This window comes from Helianthus annuus, chromosome 1 (genome assembly GCF_002127325.2).
Source record: "Helianthus annuus cultivar XRQ/B chromosome 1, HanXRQr2.0-SUNRISE, whole genome shotgun sequence".
In the NCBI taxonomy this organism is placed as follows: domain Eukaryota; kingdom Viridiplantae; phylum Streptophyta; class Magnoliopsida; order Asterales; family Asteraceae; genus Helianthus; species Helianthus annuus.
This window is the reverse complement of record NC_035433.2, coordinates 46,552,709-46,566,398: the sequence shown is the minus strand read 5'-3', so window position 1 is coordinate 46,566,398 and position 13,690 is coordinate 46,552,709.

The following is a 13,690-nucleotide window of genomic DNA, read 5'->3' as shown; positions in this document are numbered from 1 at the left end:
ATTGCTTCCACTGGTCCCTCCGTTGTTCCAGAATCCCAGCAATATGGGTTCCCTAACTTGAACCCAATGGGAGGTAACACTTTAAATAATTATCCTACCACTAACCATGGATTCATGCAGGATACAGGTACCAATCATGCTATGGCCAGGGAGTTGCAGAAGCTAAAAGATATGATCTCAAGTGTTCCAGGGGTAGTCAAGCCTATCCCAGAGATTGCAGATGGAAGCCACAAGGTATCTCGCTTTGCACCACCAATTTGTGATGCAGAGGTACCCAAAAGGTTCCATATCCCTACCATGAAGCTGTATGATGGCACAACGGATCCAGAGGAGCATATAGCACAATACATGGAGAGGATGGAGATCAATCCTATCCCAGAAAAGTTGAAGGAAGCATGCCTATATAAAGGATTTGGATCCACTCTTACGGGATCAGCTCTTAAGTGGCTGCTAAGTCTTCCCCCCTACTCTATTACTTCATTTGCTAATTTAGTTAATTTATTCAATAACCAATTCTCTTGTAGCAGAAAATTTGAAAAATTAACTAGTGATTTGTACAGGATAACTCAAAATCATAATGAATCATTAAGGGATTATATAACTAAATTTAGTAAAGAATCCTTGGACATTCCCAACTTGGATATGGCTACGGCTGTTGAAGCCTTCAAAATAGGACTGCTTAAGGATTCATTATTCTATGATGATCTTGTTATGACACCATGCAGGAATCTAGATGAAGTAAGAACTCGAGCACTCAGGTTCATCCGGCTAGAGGATGACAAGAGGATCCAGGAGAGACAAGTAGGATCCTCAAAACAGGAGAAGCAAGGATCCTCCTTCAAGAACAACAAATTCAAATCCTACCATAGAAATGAGAACAAGAATGTGCATGCTGTTGACCAAGAAGAGGATGATGAAGAATATCCTCCAATCTCAGAATATTGTTTTTCCGTTGATAATCATGAACTAATCCTTGCAATGCAGAATCTAGGTGAAAAAGCTAGGTGGCCCAGGAAGAATGATAAACCATCCGGGACTAAAGACAAGTCAAAATGGTGTGCATACCATGAGGATTTCGGGCATCTAACTGAAGAATGCATAGCTTTAAGGAAAGAGATTGGATATCTGTTAAGCAAGGGGCACCTAAAAGAATTATTGGGAAGAAAAAAGCAAAGGACTCAGGATCCTGAAAGGATCCCCAAAAAAGCTCCAGCACCTCCGGCAAATGCACAAGTGATCAACTTTATATCCGGAGGATCAGACATCTGTGGTACATCCTTCTCGGCGGCCAAAAGACATGCAAAAGAATCAAAAATGGATAATGGTGAAAGGCCTATTAGAACATCAAGTGTCTCAGAAGGGAAGATGATAACATTTGATGAGGATGATCGCATTAACATTCAGGATCCTCACCATGATAGTTTAGTTATCACTCTCTTTATCTCTAACCATTTTGTCCGCAGGATCCTTATTGATGGAGGGAGCTCAGTGAACATTATCCAGCTTGATGTCCTGAAGAAGATGGGAATCCCAGAATCAGACATCACACCAAGATCCTCCGTGCTTGTAGGATTCAGTGGGGAAACGAAGAAAACTCTGGGGGACATCAAACTCCCAATCTACGTGGAAGGATTACATAATTACCAAAAATTTTGTGTTATTGACTGTTTATCTTGTTGCAACGTTATCCTTGGCAGGCCTTGGATACATGATATGAAAGCTGTCCCATCTACCTACCATCAATGTGTAAAGCTCCCTAGCCCATGGGGGATAATCAAGATCGACAGTGATCAGCAGGAGGCTAAGGATTGTTATACCTCATCTATGAAGCCAACCTCGAAGCCAAGGGAGCAATAGCAATTACAGTATCCTCCAAGGAATACCTTGGAGGCAAGGGAACAGGATGTGGACGAAATCCTTTTGGATCCTAGTGATCCTGAGTCAAAAATCTATATCGGGTCAGGGATCCTTGGCAAGATGAAAGAAGACTTATTATCCTTCCTCAGAAGACGAAAATCCACCTTTGCTTGGAAACATGAAGACATGACAGGTATATCTAAGGATATTATTACTCACAAACTTGGCATTGACAGGTCTATCAAACCAATCCATCAAAAAAGGAGGAAGTTTGCACCAGAAAGGAATGCCATTATCCAAGAAGAAGTAGAGAGACTACTTCGAGCAGGTATGATCAGAGAGGTAAAATATCCAAAATGGTTAGCCAATGTGGTTGTTGTCCAAAAGAAAAATGGAAAGTGGAGGGTATGTGTCGATTTCACTGATTTGAATAAGGCATGTCCCAAGGATCCTTTCCCTTTACCCCACATTGACTCCATGGTGGATGCAACGGCGGGGCATGAACTGTTGACCTTTATGGATGCATCATCTGGATTCCAACAAATTCAGATGGAACCATCTGACCAAGAGGATACAGCCTTTATGACCCCAACCGGTTTATATTGTTATATTGCCATGCCTTTTGGACTAAGAAATGCAGGTGCAACATATCAAAGGCTGGTAAATATGATGTTCAAAGATCAAATTGGAAAAACTATGGAGGTGTATATAGATGATATGGTGGTCAAGTCAAAGAAAGCTGAGGATCACCTAAGGGACTTGGAAGAAGCATTCGATATCCTTGATAATTATAACATGAAACTTAATCCTTCAAAATGCCATTTTGGTGTTAAGGCAGGAAAGTTCCTAGGATACATGGTAACTCAGAGGGGCATTGAAGCAAGCCCGGAACAAATCAAAGCATTAGTAAATATCAAATCTCCTGCCAATGCCAAGGATGTTCAAAGACTGACAGGCAGGATAGCAGCTTTGAACAGGTTCATATCGAAATCCTCAGAAAAATGCAAAGAATTCTACGATATCCTAAGGAAGAATAAGAAGTTTGAATGGACTGAGAAGCATGAGAACGCTTTACAAGCCCTTAAAGAATATATGTCCTCAGCACCAGTGTAACACCTCGAAAAATTTCGTCCAATAATGTCTTGACACGTGTCATAAGGTTCCGTTATGTGAAAACATACTTTAGAGGGACTAAAAGTGACAAACAGTGAAAACTATGGAACGTAAGGGTCCAAAGTGTCAACAATGGATAAATAGGCTCTATGATAACCCTATATAATGTTTATAACCTTAAACGGATGGTTCATGGATCATACGACGCGGAAATTGCACGAAAGTGAAGTATTTCAAACTATAGGGGCCAAAAGTGTCAACATGTTTAATTTATACCTCTGAGTGAACTTTTGGCAGACCCGAAGCTTTGTATAGCTAAAATATACTCACTAGAATATGTGGTAAAAATTTCATGAAGTTTCGTCAACGTATGAGAAAGTTATGGCCAAAACCGTACTTAAGGGACTAAAAGCGTCAACGTCGAATTTCAGGGCTTTTCGGTTGAGCGCAAAGTTATCCGAGGGCATTACCATGTTGGTAAAAGTCCTAAGGTTCTTAAAAACCAAGTTTGGGGGTTTACGGGTCGAGAAAAGTAGCCGAAACATCGCATACAAGCTCAGGGACCATTTCTGCCAAGTTTGGAAAGTTGTTGGCTGATCAGGAGGGTCAGGCGACCCGCCTGGGAAAGCCCAAGCGGGCCGCGTGGGTCTGCCAGCGAGCAGAAAATCGTTTTGGGTCAAATTGAGTCCGAATTTGAGTGCATTACAGTTGTTTCTTGCCTCCTTTTGCACCAATAACAAGCCTTGCATGCCTACATCAACAGTACCCTCGAATTTATGGCCATAAATCAGATTGAAAGGCCATTTCTTGATCATTTTTCATGGTAACTAAGTGCTCTCAACATTCAAGAACTTCAAGGCAGCTTCCTGGAGACAATCTGATCAACAAGGCCGACTCCTAGTGTTCATTAAACACCTATAGGACCTTTGTAAGCCTTCAATTCGTTCTCTAATCCGTTATTACTTTGATTATTAGTAAAAGTCAAACTGGGTGTTCATAACCTTTGACTTTCCGATTAAACGGATTTCTTTCAGTCATTTCTCGAATTGAAACTTGTTATAGATTGGTATTTATGTGGGAAACAAACCCTCTAAAGGGCACTACCTGATTCCCACTACATGCATGATAAATGTCGAGTCAAACCTATTTCTAAAAAGTCAACAGAAACGATTTTTGTGAAAAATGACATGATTAATGATATAGATGACATGCAACCTGATTGATCATTAAAAATAACTTGTAATACATATAAGAATGTGTTTTAATCATCATCAACTCGACAATCTATAGTATAGCCACGAATCGGAACCGAAAGTCTTGTAAAACGATTATTTCGTAGACTATCGATTCGGATTCGTACATGCATGTTCGAGATCTGTATTGGAAAGTATTTTTGACTATTTTTATTTTAGTTAAACTTTCTGGAATTTTCTTTGATTGAGTCTATGCTTAGCCGATTCGAATGCATGTTTCCTATTTATGCATAAAGTTGACTATTTTGCCCTTTTTGATTTAGAACGTGATTTTTGGAAAAGTGAAAGGATAGAAATCTTTATTTCTAATATATGAACTTGCACCGAAAGTTTCGGATCAGTTGGTTGTCCAGATTGTGAGTTATGGCCATTAGCGTAAAACTATATTATAAATTTACATAAACGGTCCTTTTCGCGTAGAACCCGTTTCTGGCCACGTTTTGGTACAAAACTTTTTACCAACTGATGTATTATAATATTCTGGGAATTTTGATGATTTTTAATTAATTTTTGGCTGAACGGATCCTAGATCACCTAGTCATTTCGGCTTATGTCGGTTTTGACCGTTTTAGCCATAAAATGAGTTTTACACATCCTTTTGACCCGAAACCTTTTTCTACTGATTTTATATGATGAATAAATTATTATAAGACTTCTGGAAATATAAAAATCTCAGATTTAATTTGAAAACCCGAAAACGCCCTTAAATCGCATATTTAGCGTTTTAAGCGCATAGTAAGCGTTATACTTGTTTTAAACATATAAGACCTATACCTACTGATGTGTTTAGCTTATTTTCATATAAAGACAGTAAGTATAAGTATATGAACTCAGATTTCCAGTTTTGGCATTTTTAGCCCTTGTGAAATTACTAAATTGCCCCTACGGTGCATAGTTTGGTTTTAAATGATAAATTTGGTATATGGGTCATACCCTACTGATATAATATGTTATATTAAGTATATTTACTGTATGAACCAGACCCGAAACCCAGATTTCTAATTTTACTCTTTTATTACCTTTTAAATGACCAAAATGCCCTTCTAAGGCATAAATTGAGTTTAAAAGTATTCCGGGCAATATAGAACATAACTTACTGATATAATATCATATTTTAAGCATATTATCTCGGGAAACTTGCATTTGAATCATTGGTCTACCCGTATCGCCCTTATTGCGTTCAGTTCGGTTTACGTAACTAGTTTGCGTAAATTGACCGAACCGGGTCAAACGTCATCATTTTTATTTCAAAATCCAGAATGTATTTAGTATACCCATATTATACAAGTATTCAAACTTGTCGGGTCTAAATCACATTCTATCCGGTCTTTCGCTTAATCGTTCGTAAACCGTATCATTCCTAAAACTAACCGGTCAAAGCTTAAGCTTAAATAAAAGGCCGTTAGGAATCTAATAGGTTAATTATAAACCTTTGTTCCAGATTAGGAAGCCCAGTAAAAGCTACCGCTCTTATCATTTGTGTTACATACTTACTCAGGTAAATACATTTTGACTTATTTTCCCTATACGGGCTTGGGGTACGGTATTTAAAATACCGCTTGATCGGGCGCACAAGTCCTGCGCCTTATAGGTGTACAGTCTTGAATAGCTTGTGCGACTTCGTTTAAACAGTTTTGTCTTACTTAAAGGCTTTGGGGGGTTATTGACCGTGTCTCGGATATCCTTGGCATTTTCTTACGAGATGGCCACGACCAGAGCACGGGGTGTAGGCGTACACCCGACGTGTATAACTCTTTAATGTGGTGTGTCATTTAATCTCTAGCCCGGACAGCAGATCCCGGGCCACCAGAGATATAAGTGCATGTAATTCGTTCACAAGTTTATATTATATAATTATCCCAAGTTAATAAAAATATTTATGCCTTGTGCATTTAAATCAATTTTAAATCATTTTCAAAATGAGTCAGTCGATTTGTATTTACCAGTGTAAACTGACGTATTTTTCCCAAAAGATTAAGTGCAGGTACTATACGGAAATAGGCTTGTTGTTTCCTAAGAGCGTCCACTATAGTCTCGCAAGCTCGGACGACAATTATCTGTTGAACTATTTATTTCTATTTTTATTTGATCCGCCTGTGGATCCATTTCAACAACTGTGATATTTATTATTGCACTTTATTTAAAGTTGAAATGTATCTATTCTGCTTCCGCTGTGCATTATTATATTGTGTTGATTGTCTATGACGATGCCAACTACGTCACTGTACCCCACACCGGGCCCACCGGTGACACGTGGAAATGGGGGTGTGACAACCAGCATTAGCAAAACCGGAAAAAGGAGATGTGTTATCCTTATACCTGGCGGTATCCTCAACCGCTGTAAGTGCTGTCCTTGTCAAGGATCACGAAGGTACACAATATCCTATCTACTATGTAAGTAAAAGCCTACTTGATGCCGAATCCAGGAAACCGGAGATGTCAGGGAGAATGGCTAAGTGGGCAGTGAAGCTTAGTGCCCATAATATAAGATATGAACCAAGAACAGCCATTAAATCACAAGCCTTAGCCGACTTTGTGGCTGATTTCAGTAGTGATCTACAAAAAGAAGCAGAATTGGAGGTCCAGCAGCTGGATGAAACCAAGGATCCTTGGATATTACACACTGACGGATCCTCAAATGTCAAGGGCACAGGGCTCGGGATCCTACTAAAATCGCCACAGGGGGACATAATACCCCACTCCATAGCCTGTGAGTTCCAAGCAACTAACAATGAGGCTGAGTATGAAGCCTTGATTGCTGGCTTGCAAATTGCTAAGGATATGGGGGTAAAATATCTTAAAGTATATGTAGACTCATTATTGATCACCAATCACTTTAACGGATCCTATGCTGTTAAAGGTGAAAAACTAACCAAATATTTAGAGATAGTCAAAAAATTGGCACTTTCTTTTGTTTCTTTCAGCTTAACACAGGTACCGAGGGAGGATAACACGGAAGCTGATGCATTGGCCAACTTAGGATCATCCTTAAAAATCCCAGAAGACATAAGTATCCCTATCATCCATATCCTAGCTCCTGCTATTGAAAATCAAGTGGCCATGGAAATAGAAGAGGATACTGCAATAATCCCTAGTGAAGAAGCTCAATCTTATTCAGGATCATGGGTCTCACCAATCATGAAATACTTGCAAAACGGAGAGATTCCAATGAGAGAAAATCCTAGAGCTTTCCGGATCAAGGTATCTCAGTTTACAATCTTAAATAATGTGCTATATAAACGATCCCTTGCAGGACCATACTTAAGATGTATTGAGGATCCTGAAATTGAAGAAGTGTTGAGAGACTTCCATGAAGGAGATTGTGGAAACCACACTGGGGGCAGGGCATTATTCTCAAGGATCCTTAGAACAGGATACTACTGGCCAACCATGAAAAGGGATGCTGTAGAATATGGTAGGAAATGTGATCCTTGTCAAAAACACAGCAATATCCTTCATCAACCACCTGAACTGCTACACCCTATACCATCCTCTTGGCCATTCATGAGATGGGGAATGGATATAGTGGGCAAGCTTCCTAAAGCACCTGGTGGAAAAGTATTTATGCTTGCCATGACTGACTATTTTTCTAAGTGGATAGAAGCTGAAGCCTTCGCCCAAGTCAGAGAAAAGGAAGTCATATCCTTCATCAAAAGAAATATTATAACTAGATTTGGCATTCCCTCTGAAATTGTATGTGATAATGGCTCCCAATTCATTGGAAGCAGAACCACTAACTTTTGTGACAGTTGGGGAATCAAGATGATAACATCAACACCAGTTCATCCACAAGCCAATGGTCAAGCAGAATCATCCAACAAGATCATCATCAACAATCTGAAGAAGAAGCTAGGATCCAAGAAGGGGAAATGGGCAGAGGAGCTACCTTATGTGCTATGGGCTGATAGAACAACTCCCAAGAATGCCACTGGTCAAACACCTTTCTCTTTAGTATTTGGGGCAGAAGCAGTGATCCCAACAGAAATGGTGATCCCAACTGCTAGAACAAGTACTCGTGATCCTGAAGAAAATGCTACAATTCTAGCTCAGGATTTGGACACTATTGAAGAAATCAGGGATCTAGCTAGGATAAGGATGGCAAGCTACCAACAAAGAATGGCTGGTGCCTACAACAAAAATGTCAGATTAAGGAAATTCCAAGTCGGAGATATGGTGTTGAGAAAAGCATTTCAAAATACTATCAATCCTGCTGACGGAAAGTTAGCACCAAAATGGGAAGGTCCCTACTTGATTGAAGCTGAAGCAGGAAAGGGGGCATACAGGTTGCTAACCATGGAAGGAAACTTGTTGCCAAGAGCCTGGAATGCTGTTCACTTAAAGAAATATTTCATGTGAACATGATCCTCCGTGCACGTGATCCTTACATTGAAGTATCCTTAAAGGATCCCGGTGATATCAGTGATCCTTACTCTGGTAATATGCTTATCCTAGAAACTATTGCATTTTCTTACTTTTTACCTAAGGATAAGGATCATGTATCCTTCATCCTCTACTCACGAAACATTTGAGTTATGATAAGTTCAGGTATCTTCAGCATATCGTCAAAGATCTTCAAAAGCACCGCAGATCCTTGGGTCCAACCCCAGTTATCCTTGGGATTATCCCCAGTTTCCGCCAGCAGCGCACGACGATCCTGATATAGTTCACGTCTTTGGGACCAGTACCCACTTCCGGGGCTGACAACCTCATCGTACTGGCTATATTTAGGATCCTACGTATAATGGTAGACGTACCATACATCCGTTCCTAAGGTTTCTAACGTTTTCACGTTAGCTAAGGTTTTGACATTTTCATGTCACTAAGTTTGGATAGTCGCCAGAAAGGGCCATACTCCAGTTTACATACGATCCTTTGGGCTTGTCCCCAGTTATCCTTTGGGCTTGTCCCCAGCGATCCTCCGGGATCATCCCCAGTTATCCTTTGGGCTTGTCCCCAGTGATCCTCCGGGATCATCCTCAGTTATCCTTTGGGCATGCCCCCAGCTACTAATTTATCTCTTACATTGGCTTAGTCCCAAGATATGTTCCATTTTTCAGGTTCTCGAAGTTAAACAAATAAGGATCCTTAATCCTTATCATCCATTAAAGTTTTACTTGTGGTTATCCCGATTAAAGGTTAGGATCCTAACCTGGATCCTCAGGTATGATCCTTAACTATTTTTAATTTCATTATTCATTTGAAAAACCTTTAGACCTTGACAACTGAACCTATGATCCTTAAAACAAACTACCTTGAAAATTTTCGATTATAGGATATTTGATCCAGGATCATATCCTATATTTCTTGAACATGGTTTGCTTAATTATTGTTACAAATATATTTCTAAAACAATTGGAAACTAAAAAGATAAATAAAGGATAACAACACAGGATAAGCCAGAAAGATTAAGGTCATATTATTAGCAAAAGGATCTTTAACCCTTGCAAAAAGTTGTCAAAATTGCCAACCCACGTTTCTACCAGCAAAACGTGGCCCGTCCACATGGGTTGGCAAAGGGTGTCCATTGTCTTTGCGGTCTTAGCAGGTGCAGGAAAGTAAAAGCGGCAGGATCACAAAGGCTTCATCCCCCAAACAGAGGATCCCTCCACCTTTTGCAATCCTACCTATTGTTCGAAGGATCCAGGATCCTTTACCCTAAAAACTATTGTTCAAAGATTACAGACCATAAATTGTTCACAAACCATCAACAACCACAAAAAACCACTACCAATCCTAAAAAAAAAATTGAGCTCCGGCCTAGTCAAAAATATCCATCATCGCCCAATCCAGCAGCTCACACCTCTGCTGCTCCATCACCACCAGCATCTCCACCTTGATCCTTCTCAGCATCACCACCTTCCAGCATGGGGATCTCCTCAGCCTCATCCTCGTCCTCCAGGTCCGCCAGCCTTGCCTTCCAACCTTCAACGTCCCACGAGCTTTTGTCAAAGGTAGGATCCTGAGCCTCCTCAGCCATCTGAAGTTGTATCTTGTACATAGCAATTGCCGCGGAGACCTTGGCATCTTGGGTGATCTCCTGCCTCTCGTTATCCATATCGATCAACCTCTGAGCAGCCTCATCCTTCGTGGCCCGGAGTTCCTTCTCAAGATCTGCTATCTTGAGATCCTTAAGCACGCCCATTTGTTGAAGGTCGGCAATCTGGCTCTCTTGATCCTCAACATGGCCGAGATAGGTCTCGATCTCGGCAAGTTTCTGCAAAGAGGGAAATGAGGTAAGTTCAGAACCGGATGATCCTCAAAGAAACAGGATACACAAACAGGATATTCGAAACGGATAACCAACAGGGGCAGTGATCCTTACCTCATTCACGTAGTCAAGGAATTGCTGACGGAGGAGGGGAAATCCTTGGAGATCTTCAGAGGTTTTCCTCTTTTTTCCCTTGCCCCGGATAGGTGCCTTAGGGGCTGAAACTGAAGGACTGGCAGCAGGAGCCTTCTTCCTCGAAGACTTGACGTTGGTGAGATCATCTATCCCAAATTTAGAAGCAGATTTGACAGACCTGGCAGACTTTCCAGCACCTACACAACCAAAAAACAAGATAAGTTGCTTTATTAATCAAACAATCCTACATATAATTTATTTTCTATAAGGATACTTACTTGACATAGTGGCAGATGCAGAGGATACTTCTTGAGAATCTTGGACGGTGACTTGGAAACTTCTGACTTCAGGATTAAGCTTTTTAAAAGCTAGGACTCTCTCTTTTGCAGCAGGGTTTAATTTCAGATGAGCAATGGATATAGCTGCACAAGAGATAAAAAGAGATGTTAGTGATCCTCATTATATGAGACAGGGCTGATAGTGATCCTTCGAGGATCCTCTATCCTACCATGAGTGGCCCATTCCTTGGGCAGATCCTTCCCATCTGGGATGGAATCCCTCCTAACAAAGAAAAAGCGACGCTTCCAGTTTGTATCGTTCTTAGTGACCTTGAAGACAGGATGATCCTCCCCGGCTTTCCGTTTCAACAAATACCGGTGAGAACCAAAGGTGGTGAGATCGTAAAACTCAGCTAACTCCGCCATCCCCAGATCAATCCCTTCCTGCTCGATGATCCTCTCAAAGGTATACAGAACCCTCCAGATCATCGGCATAGCTTGGATGTAAGAAATGCCGGTTAAGGAGAAGAAAGACTGGGTAAAGTCTGGAAAAGGATATGAAAACCCTATGGTGAACAGGGTAGCAGGAAAAGCCACCCAAACATCTGAAACAAAAGTCGCTTAAAGCTGTAGGAACGAAGGATTTGAAAACAGTATTCGCCGGAAAGCAATGACGATTTTTGTCTATGTGAACATCAGTAAAGCAGCACCTCTCCGTAGGAGAATCCTTGATAATCCCCTGGCTTTTTAAGGGACTATCCTTCTTGGAATCCTTGTGTGGAGAATCCCGGAGCAACATATTTGTGACGGGACGGAAACAGAGTAGGAGCAGAAAACAGAGCAAAGAGAAAAAAGAGAGAAAGAGAAAAATACCTGATCAATCTTCGGTGCAGAATATAAAGGGAGTGTATCTTGAATTTAAATACAAACTGATCCTCACCCTATCTCCTATTTATAATCATGATCTGCAGGGATTGTCACATCTATGACGTGATGATCGCAACGGCTAGTCCGGGTGTAACGGCTAGTTTCTTGGAGTCGCCCGTTAGAGATAAGATCGAAACAAAATATAACTCGTCTATTTACAATTAACTCCTTATATTTTGGGGGCAATTGTTAGGGCTGGATTTTTATTATAGGTGATCCTTATACGTGATCCTAACCAGTGATCCTTGTTTCTTTGGCAGACAGTGATCCTCAGCAGGACTTCAGGATCAGGATCATGGGACATTATAGTGATCCTCATACTAACGGCCACTTCCGCTTAATACAATATTGTTTTGCAGGAACATCTAGCAGGATACGCTCTAGGCATCATGATCAAGGGACGCGTCTTCACAATTATGGCAAGAGCTTAATTGAAGATAGACGTTGCACAGGATATGGAAACTTGGCTTGATTTATGGGCGGCTGTTTAGGCTAGATTGTATCTCATTTATAAAGGGGTAATGAGCTGAATATTAGTTTAGCTACCTAAAATAGATCACCTACACACGTATAAATACCACTCTTCCTCATTCGGAAGAAGACACACGACATACAACGCAACTCTCACACACTTAGATACTCGAAACAATAGTGATCCTTGTACTCAGCTCATTATCATCCGAAGTTGTAACCATTTTGTTCTTATATTGAAGTTTGGTGATCGGTAGTTGCCATCACCCGAGGTTTTTTATGCCGGAGATCATATATTGATCAAGGGCTTTTTCCTCGTATAAATCATTGTGTCTTTGCATCTCTATCACGAAAGTGATCCTTTACTTTTATAATTAACCAAGCATCATACCCCAATTACATAAAGTTTGGTTACATTATCCTTGTGTGATTTTTGACCAAAATAGTGGTGAAACTGTAAATTACAATGTTATGGGTGTTTTATGTAAGAAATGATATTTAGGGATGTATAGAGTAATTAGTGAAATTCTAATCATTCTTAACCCTAACCTCCTCCCTAATCATTCACTAATCATCTCACAAACCATCATACGTATCTTCAAGGCTTCCCTACAACCCTTTCTTGCAATCATCATCTTCATCATTGGCACAAGCTCGTCATCACTCTTGATTTAGAATCAATCCAAGGTAATTGTTTAATGATTGTTTGTTGTTAACAGTTGATTGATTGATTCATGCTAAAACCCTAGTTCTTCATATGATAGTTCTGTGTTTTTGATCAATTCTGATTTATTGTGAAATGGTTATGCTTGGTTGTTTAATCAATTGTCTGATGCTAATATGTCTGATATGATGAAGATGTTAATTGTTGATTTGATTTCTGCTATGCAAATGTATGAATTAGGGTTTCGTGATCGTATGAAAGTAAAAACGTAACTGTTACAGTGCATATGAATGTATGAATGATGTTCATGGTAAGTCCGAGTTTTAAAGGCATGCTTTGTCCGAGTTTTATGATATGCCATGTCCGAATTATATGTGATGTGCTTTATCCGAACTTCTGATAAAAGAAAACATGGGTCCGAATATTGTTAATAAATAAAAGTCTGAGTTTTATATATTGCAATGAAGGTCCGAGTTTTAATGGTATGGGCTTGGTCCGAAGTTTAAACAAGTAAACAAGTGGTCCGAGTTTTTGAAACAATACTTGAGGTCCGACTTTTAAGAGATATAGGGGATCCGAGTTTTTATAAGTATCATGAGTGTCCGAGTTTTACAAAGAGCATGAGGGGTCCGAGCTTGTTTAACATGTAATGTGGTCCGACCTTTGTATAGTGTGGATGTCCGACTTTTGTTCAAACATGAGAAGTCCGATTTTTTTTTTGCCAAAAGTGAATGTTGTCCGAGTTTTGTAAGGGGGGGGGGGGGGCTAGTCCGACTTTTCAAGG